Here is a 6,841-nt window from a genome sequence, read left to right on the forward strand (position 1 = left end):
GCAATCCACATAAAGGAGGAGGCTTGTGACAAACTAAAAGCCTAGCTTGTCATATTTAGTTTAAGTATTTAATTTCTTTTCTTTCTCTTTTCTTTTACTAAAGTAAAAGATTTTCTTTTGAAGGCCTGTAAGATATATACTTAAGACATGCATCTTTTCTTTAGTTTTGTTTTGTTCTATATTCTTTTCTTTCTGTTTCTATTTCTTCTTTTACTAAAGTAATTAAATTGTTTGTTATACAACACCATAACCGTCAATTTACATTAGGCCCGCCAGATTAGCCCGTCTCGCCAAATAATTTAGGCAGATTGGGTTACAATTTTATTAATCCATTTTAAGATGAGTTCAGATTGGATTGGGCCGCCTAGGCCTGTGACCTGCGTGAGTTGACTCGCGATGGATTTGGATTGGTCTGCGGATTGAGAAAGTTTATTTATTTATTTTAAAATTTAAAATTAAAGTAGAAAACTCAATGAATTAGTGAGTTTGATCCATTTAAATTACAATTCAAACTTAAAAATTACAACTTAATTAATTTAAATTATAATTCAAACTTAAAATTTTTAATATTTTGTAACAGGTCCATGGGTTGGCCTGCCTAACCTGCGGCCCGCCTTGAGTTGTGTTGGGTTGGAGATTTTTCAACTCGCTAAGTTGGTAAGTCAGTCAGCCCTGTCCCGCCATATGATGGGCCCACCATGGATTGGCCCGTCCCACCGTAGATTGACCCGTTTGACAACTCTATACAACACTCCCATCTTCAATTGCATTGGTATTTGAGAATGCATGGATATATAGCAGCTAGTTTAATTAATTAGAAATAATTAATTTGTTGATTAATTAATAAAATGAGGTCATTGAATGATTGTGGACACATTCAATCTAGCTAAAGCTATGAAACAATCAATTAACAATTGATTAATTTAAATTAATAATAATAAAATTAAGACTCTTAAGCCTTTTGAAATTAAGAAATCCTTATCCTAAAAAGTTCTATGGCTATGAAGGTTTATCATGACTTATAATTTACAGTGCTTCTATTTTAAGTCTACGAAGACAATTATTAATATCAATTGTACATAGGACAATACATTTAAGAAATTTTACCATATGTGAGGAAGAGTTTCTTCTCAAACTTATTTATCTTATCCAAATGAATAAGACTCGAAATGGTGTGTCAACGTACATAAAGATAGGGATGAACATTCGATTAAAATCGAAACAACCAAACCAAATTTATTAAATCGAACTCGTCAAATGTTATTTGACTAACCCAATTGATCAATGTTTATTATTAAAATCAATAAATTAAACTGATAAAAAATCTAGTTATTAATTTGGTTGGCAACCGAATTAATTTATTTTTAAAAAATATTAAAACTTTTTAAATAAAAACTTAATCAGTTTAATAAAAAAATTAAAAATCTTAATATAAAACTTAATCAGTTTTATCCGCATGAATAAATAAATTAACATTCAAAGGGAAATTTGTTTACTCTAGAAAAAAATAATTATTGAATTTATTTTATACTTTAAAATTTTAATAATTTATCTTGATTATTAAAATTAATAAATCTCAACTAAAAGAGTGCTTAACACCTTCTACTTGGTCACTAATACCAATCAGATCATTTATTCAGAAAATATATGTAATTTGTTCTCTTGTTTACATCCATTCTCGTAGTTAAAGGTGAACAAATAATTTGAAGTTTATATATTAATAAGAGTGAACATTCTATTAAAACTGAATCAAATTTATTAAAATTAAATTAATTAATTTTTTCAATCAATCGAATTGAATCGATAAAAAATTAATTAATTAGAAGATAACCGAATTAATTAATTATTTTTAAAATTAAACTTTTAAGTAAAAACTTAATCAATTTAATAAAAAGTTAAAAAATCTCTTTTTATTATTAATTAATAAAAAGTAGTTTGATTGGTTTAATTGAATTTCAAAATTCAATCAAAATTAAACCGATTTACTTGAAATAATTAATTTTTTTTAAAATTGAACTTACCAATAGATCAAACTGAATTTCCAAATTAATTCAATTTGATCGGTTATTTCGGTTGAACTAAAATTTTACTCACCCCTACATAAAGATGATTCAATAATTGATATCAATAAGTCAATAGTTGATAATTGTAAATCGATGGTGATATTACTATAAGGAAGGGGTGTATCTACCACTTAAAACGTTTACCCTAAGAAAAAGTACATATACCTCTCGAAGGATTATATCTACCACCCGAAGGATGTATCTAACACTCAAAGAAGAGAAATTTTTTTAAGGTATAAAATTTACCTATATCACCGATCATGTTCAATAATCCATTTATTGGAATGAATCTCCATTCATTTGCATTTAGGAAATTTTGATTTTTTTTACCCAAAAAAGTGTTGAGTTCAACCGAGTTAATAAATAATTATTTAGGAACTTAGGCTTTAACTATTTTAGATTTAGTGAAAATACTAATATTTAAGACATAGATGGTGCATTTCCATTAATTAATAAAACATGTTCTTGACTTTTCATGATCCCTTTTTAATTCTCATCAACTTTATTATTTTTTAAAGAATCATGTGTTGGGACCGATACGTCTGCTAGAGGGGAGTGGGAGTTGCTGTGAAAGGAGCTGCACCCGGGTGGCTCCGACCCTTTTTGCCGCCTGCAGGCCCATGAGAACTGCCTCATACTCGGCCTCGTTGTTTGAGGCCTTGAAACCCAATCGTACCGCGAGCCGAATTTCTTCTCCCTGGGGAGAGACCAATAGCACTCCGACTCCGCTCCCTTGTTTATTGGAGGCCCCGTCGACATATGTCTTCCATTCTTCCTCTGATTCGCGAAGTGTCGCAGGAAAGCTCCTTTGAATTCGATGAAGGACCAGATGGAGGAGGGCTGCAACCGATTGAACCATCTGAGCGCCGATCCGGATAAGGTGGTCAAGAAGACTCGGCACTTGATGGCGTCCGTGTACTGGTGCAGCAGGGCGGCGTTTTCAAACCGACCCAAATGATCTTCCGGATCGGTGTTCCCAGTGTACTCCGGGAACTGAGGCATTCGGAAATGCCGAGGCACTTCCTCATCTAGGATTCGGCGTATGAAGGGAGAGTTTTCTAGCCCTCTTGCCTCTCCTATCTCGGGCCTTCTCCCGCAGGCGGGCTCTCTAATCGGCGTTTGTTCTGCGGCCGATTCCATGGAAGCATCATAGTAATCGGCTTCCTCCAGGGGTCTCAGGGAGGGAGCTCGCGGAGCTTCAGGCGGAGCTCGCTGTTGCCGAGTGGCGGCCGGGGGGGCCTCCTCGACCCGAGTGGGCACTCGCGAAGGCTGCGCAGCGGCCTCGTGTTGGCTTCGAGTGACGGCGAGAACCGCCGTTGCTATCCTCCGATCTAACTCTTCCTGCGTCAAAGTGATGAGCTGAGGCTGTTGCGGTTCGCCCATGAGCACGTCTCGATTCGGGACTTGTTATCTTCCCACAGACGGCGCCAAAATATGTTCCCGTCAAGAACAGCTTCTGGATGCGCAGCTGGTCCTCAGCACCACACTTGTGAAATGAAGGCGAAGGAGAGGCGGCAACGAGGATCGCCGGCAGTCTGCAAACACAAACACCGTGAGAAGGAAGGCCGGTGTGACCGGCGCGACCACTCCGATGCTTAAGTCAGGCGTCTGGAGATGAAGATAATAGAAAGAAGATGACGAAAAACCAATGAGATCATACCTGGCCCCTGTGAAGGGGCTCGCCTTATATAAGGAGGAGGATGCTCGTACCACGGACAAGGCAAGGTGAACCTTACCTTGAGAGTACCTTCCGTACCTGTGAGGAGTGACGTCTTTAATGAGGTGGTACACTGTTGGCAGGGGCGTACGTTAGGCGGCGCGTTGCCATACCCAGTGAGGGGTGTGTCAGATGGGCCGGCCATAGGACAAGAAAAAGGAGTGGTCGGTGACAGAGGGTACGACTCGGCCCCGTACGCGAGTCGGGTACTCTGCTCAATCGGGTAGGAGTCGGCTCGGCGGCGTTAACCGTATCATCTGCTGACAAGCCCCGACTCCCCGGGGCGAGTCGGGCACGCGGCTATATAGGGTCGTCCGGGCGTTGGCTCGGCGGAGTTATCCGTATCATCTGCTGACCAGCCAGCCTGTCGGACTTAAGGACCATTCGGGTGGATACCATTCGGGTGGATACCCAAGGGTTCGGATTCGGGTCATAATGCCTTGGTCGGCTGCTCCAAGATGGTTGACTCGACTCGGGCGTTTTTCTCGATCGGATCCGACCCCGTATCCTTACGACCATAACACTGTAATTTGATAATTTATTTATTTATTTTGTATAAGAGGAGCGCTCGATCCGAATCCAAAACAACATTTTAAAATATAAGAGTATACTTCATTGCCCTCGCATCTAGACCTGACCAGGACTAAGATTCTACGATTTAAAATCACCTATTCGATGGTTCAAAATTGTTGATTCGTAACTGTTGGTTTGACGGTTCATAACCATTGATTCGATATTTCTTAACAAGTTGACCTTTAATCTTAACCATCCTAAACGTTTATGATTCTTGATTAGATTTATAATTCATCACGGTTCAATATTATTATATTAAATAAATAAAAATTATAAATTTATAAAAATAAATAAAAGAAGATTTGTACTTATTTCCTTTAGAATATTGAGGAATCAAAATTCAAATAGTTTTCTAATCTTTTTACCTTTTTACCTTAAGAGGTGACATTAAAAAAAAAATGATAAATCTCAGTTAGTCTCATTGACTATCCCTGAGGCGATCGACCCAGCTCCACGAAAATTTTCCACCAACCACCAAGATAAATCAGGAAGTGCACACAATGATCAGCCCAGACGCCTAATATCCTGTGATTGTGTTCCTCATTTGGAGGAAAATTCCTGCAAATGCGTTGTAGCTGGGGATTGAATCGTAGGTGCCTGAGTGACAACCTTATGTCCTACTGCGGCACCATGCCCCAAGGACGGTGACATTACTACTCAGTCAGGGACGGATCTTCTCAAGGGCTATCCTAGGCTCTAGTCCACCCTAAAATTTTTTAATCTATTATAAAAAAGTTTTTGTAAAAACGTTTTCACTATTAAATTATTACACATTGGTTCTTTTGTAAAATTTTTTTACTTAGCCCATCCCTTCCGCACCCAAAGCCCAGCCAACCTCCTTTTCCTGGATCCGCGCGTCCTTGTACTCACTTCCTTCCTTCAGTATCAAATTATTCAATTTCATCATTATCTAAAAGTTATATTTTTTGGATTCTCTTTTTGACTTGGGTCTAATCATCGAGTAATGTTTGGTTTCCAATGAGTCAAGAGACAAAGTTGATTGTCATTCATCCAATATGTTACCGTCAATTGAACATATGTTCCATAATAACTGTTGACACTAGATAAACTAAAATTTCATTGTCGATCATGGAAAAGACGGGAAAGGTTCAAGCCTTCTATAACCACCACTTAGGATATCGAAACCCACTTCGTTATCTACTTCATTAAATAAAAAGAAGTCGTAAAATAATTCTTAAATTTCTATGTGGAACTTAAGGATCTTCGTGAGCAATTCTTTTAATATATAAAATATGTACTTTCGTAAGTTTTAAATTACTACTACTAATATTTTATTTTTCAGAAATATTAATTATATTTCATATTTTATTATATGCTTTATAAATATTATATAAATAATTTTTAATATTATATACAAGGTTATTAAGATGAGGAGATAGAGAATATTTAAATGGAATTAAAATATCATAATATAAAATTAATATTTTTTATAAAAATTTTAATTTATATCTACAATTTAAAATAAATACAACTAAATAAATTTTAGAAATAATAAAAAATTATTTTCTTATTTTATTTTCTTTGATAATACACAAGGAGATAAATATTCATTATTAATATTTTCATTTAAATTAGTACTACATTATAAAAATTTATTAAAACTAAATAAGAAGTAGAATAATAAAAATTAAAAAGTTATTTCGTTGCATCATGAAATATTTTTAAAATATCATAAATACTATTACATATATTTCATTGGTATGAAAATAAATATATATTGGTATTATTAATAGTTTATACCAAAAATTAAATATAATAATTTTCTATATTGAAATGAATCTTGTAATAATTGGTATGTTGAATTTTCAATGTGCTAGTATATCACACGAACTTTTTAGGTCTTATTCCATTAATCTTATAAAATATACCTCATTGTTTATTATAGGTGGATATGATCATAAATAAAAAATAACCATTTTAATTGATTTAATATGATTTTCTAAAATTTTTAATTCATCTTGAATATATAAATTTAAAATAAACATACGTAACAAATATAAAAAAAATCATCAATAATAAATTGATATAAATTTTAATTTCTTCAATACTAACGGTCTTAGAATTAACATTATCAAATGACATTGAAAATATTTTATGAGTTAATCTATATTCTTCTAAAATTAAACATAATAATTGTGAGATGTCATGAGTAATATGTAATTTATCAAAAACTCTATAAACTAATATTTTTTTTGAATATTTCAAGAGTTATCAATTTAATAGTAAGTCACACCCATATACGAATATATTTGCCAATGATCACTTCAAAATATTGAAATATAAAAAATTTTATTATTTAATTTATTAAATTCTGTAATTAATTTTTTTATTTTATTAATTTTTTAATTGTACAAGTGTAGTTCTAAGAACACATTTAGCAGATGGATTAAGAGATTATTTACAAAAATCTTTAAAAGTACATTTAGATTCAAAACTAAATGAAAGATATTCTACAGAAATAAATTTA

General features: G+C 33.9%; 1 pseudogene; it reads right to left on the reverse strand.

Annotated features, from left to right (window-relative positions):
* Window positions 1-3,446, reverse strand: part of LOC141827054 (glucan endo-1,3-beta-glucosidase-like) — a 4,951-nt pseudogene extending 1,505 nt beyond the window's left edge.
* Between the last annotated feature and the right edge of the window lie 3,395 nt (window positions 3,447-6,841).

Source organism: Curcuma longa, chromosome 1 (genome assembly GCF_044706935.1).
Source record: "Curcuma longa cultivar G26 ecotype Majalengka, Jawa Barat chromosome 1, ITB_CL_G26_1.1, whole genome shotgun sequence".
NCBI classification, from domain to species: Eukaryota; Viridiplantae; Streptophyta; class Magnoliopsida; order Zingiberales; family Zingiberaceae; genus Curcuma; species Curcuma longa.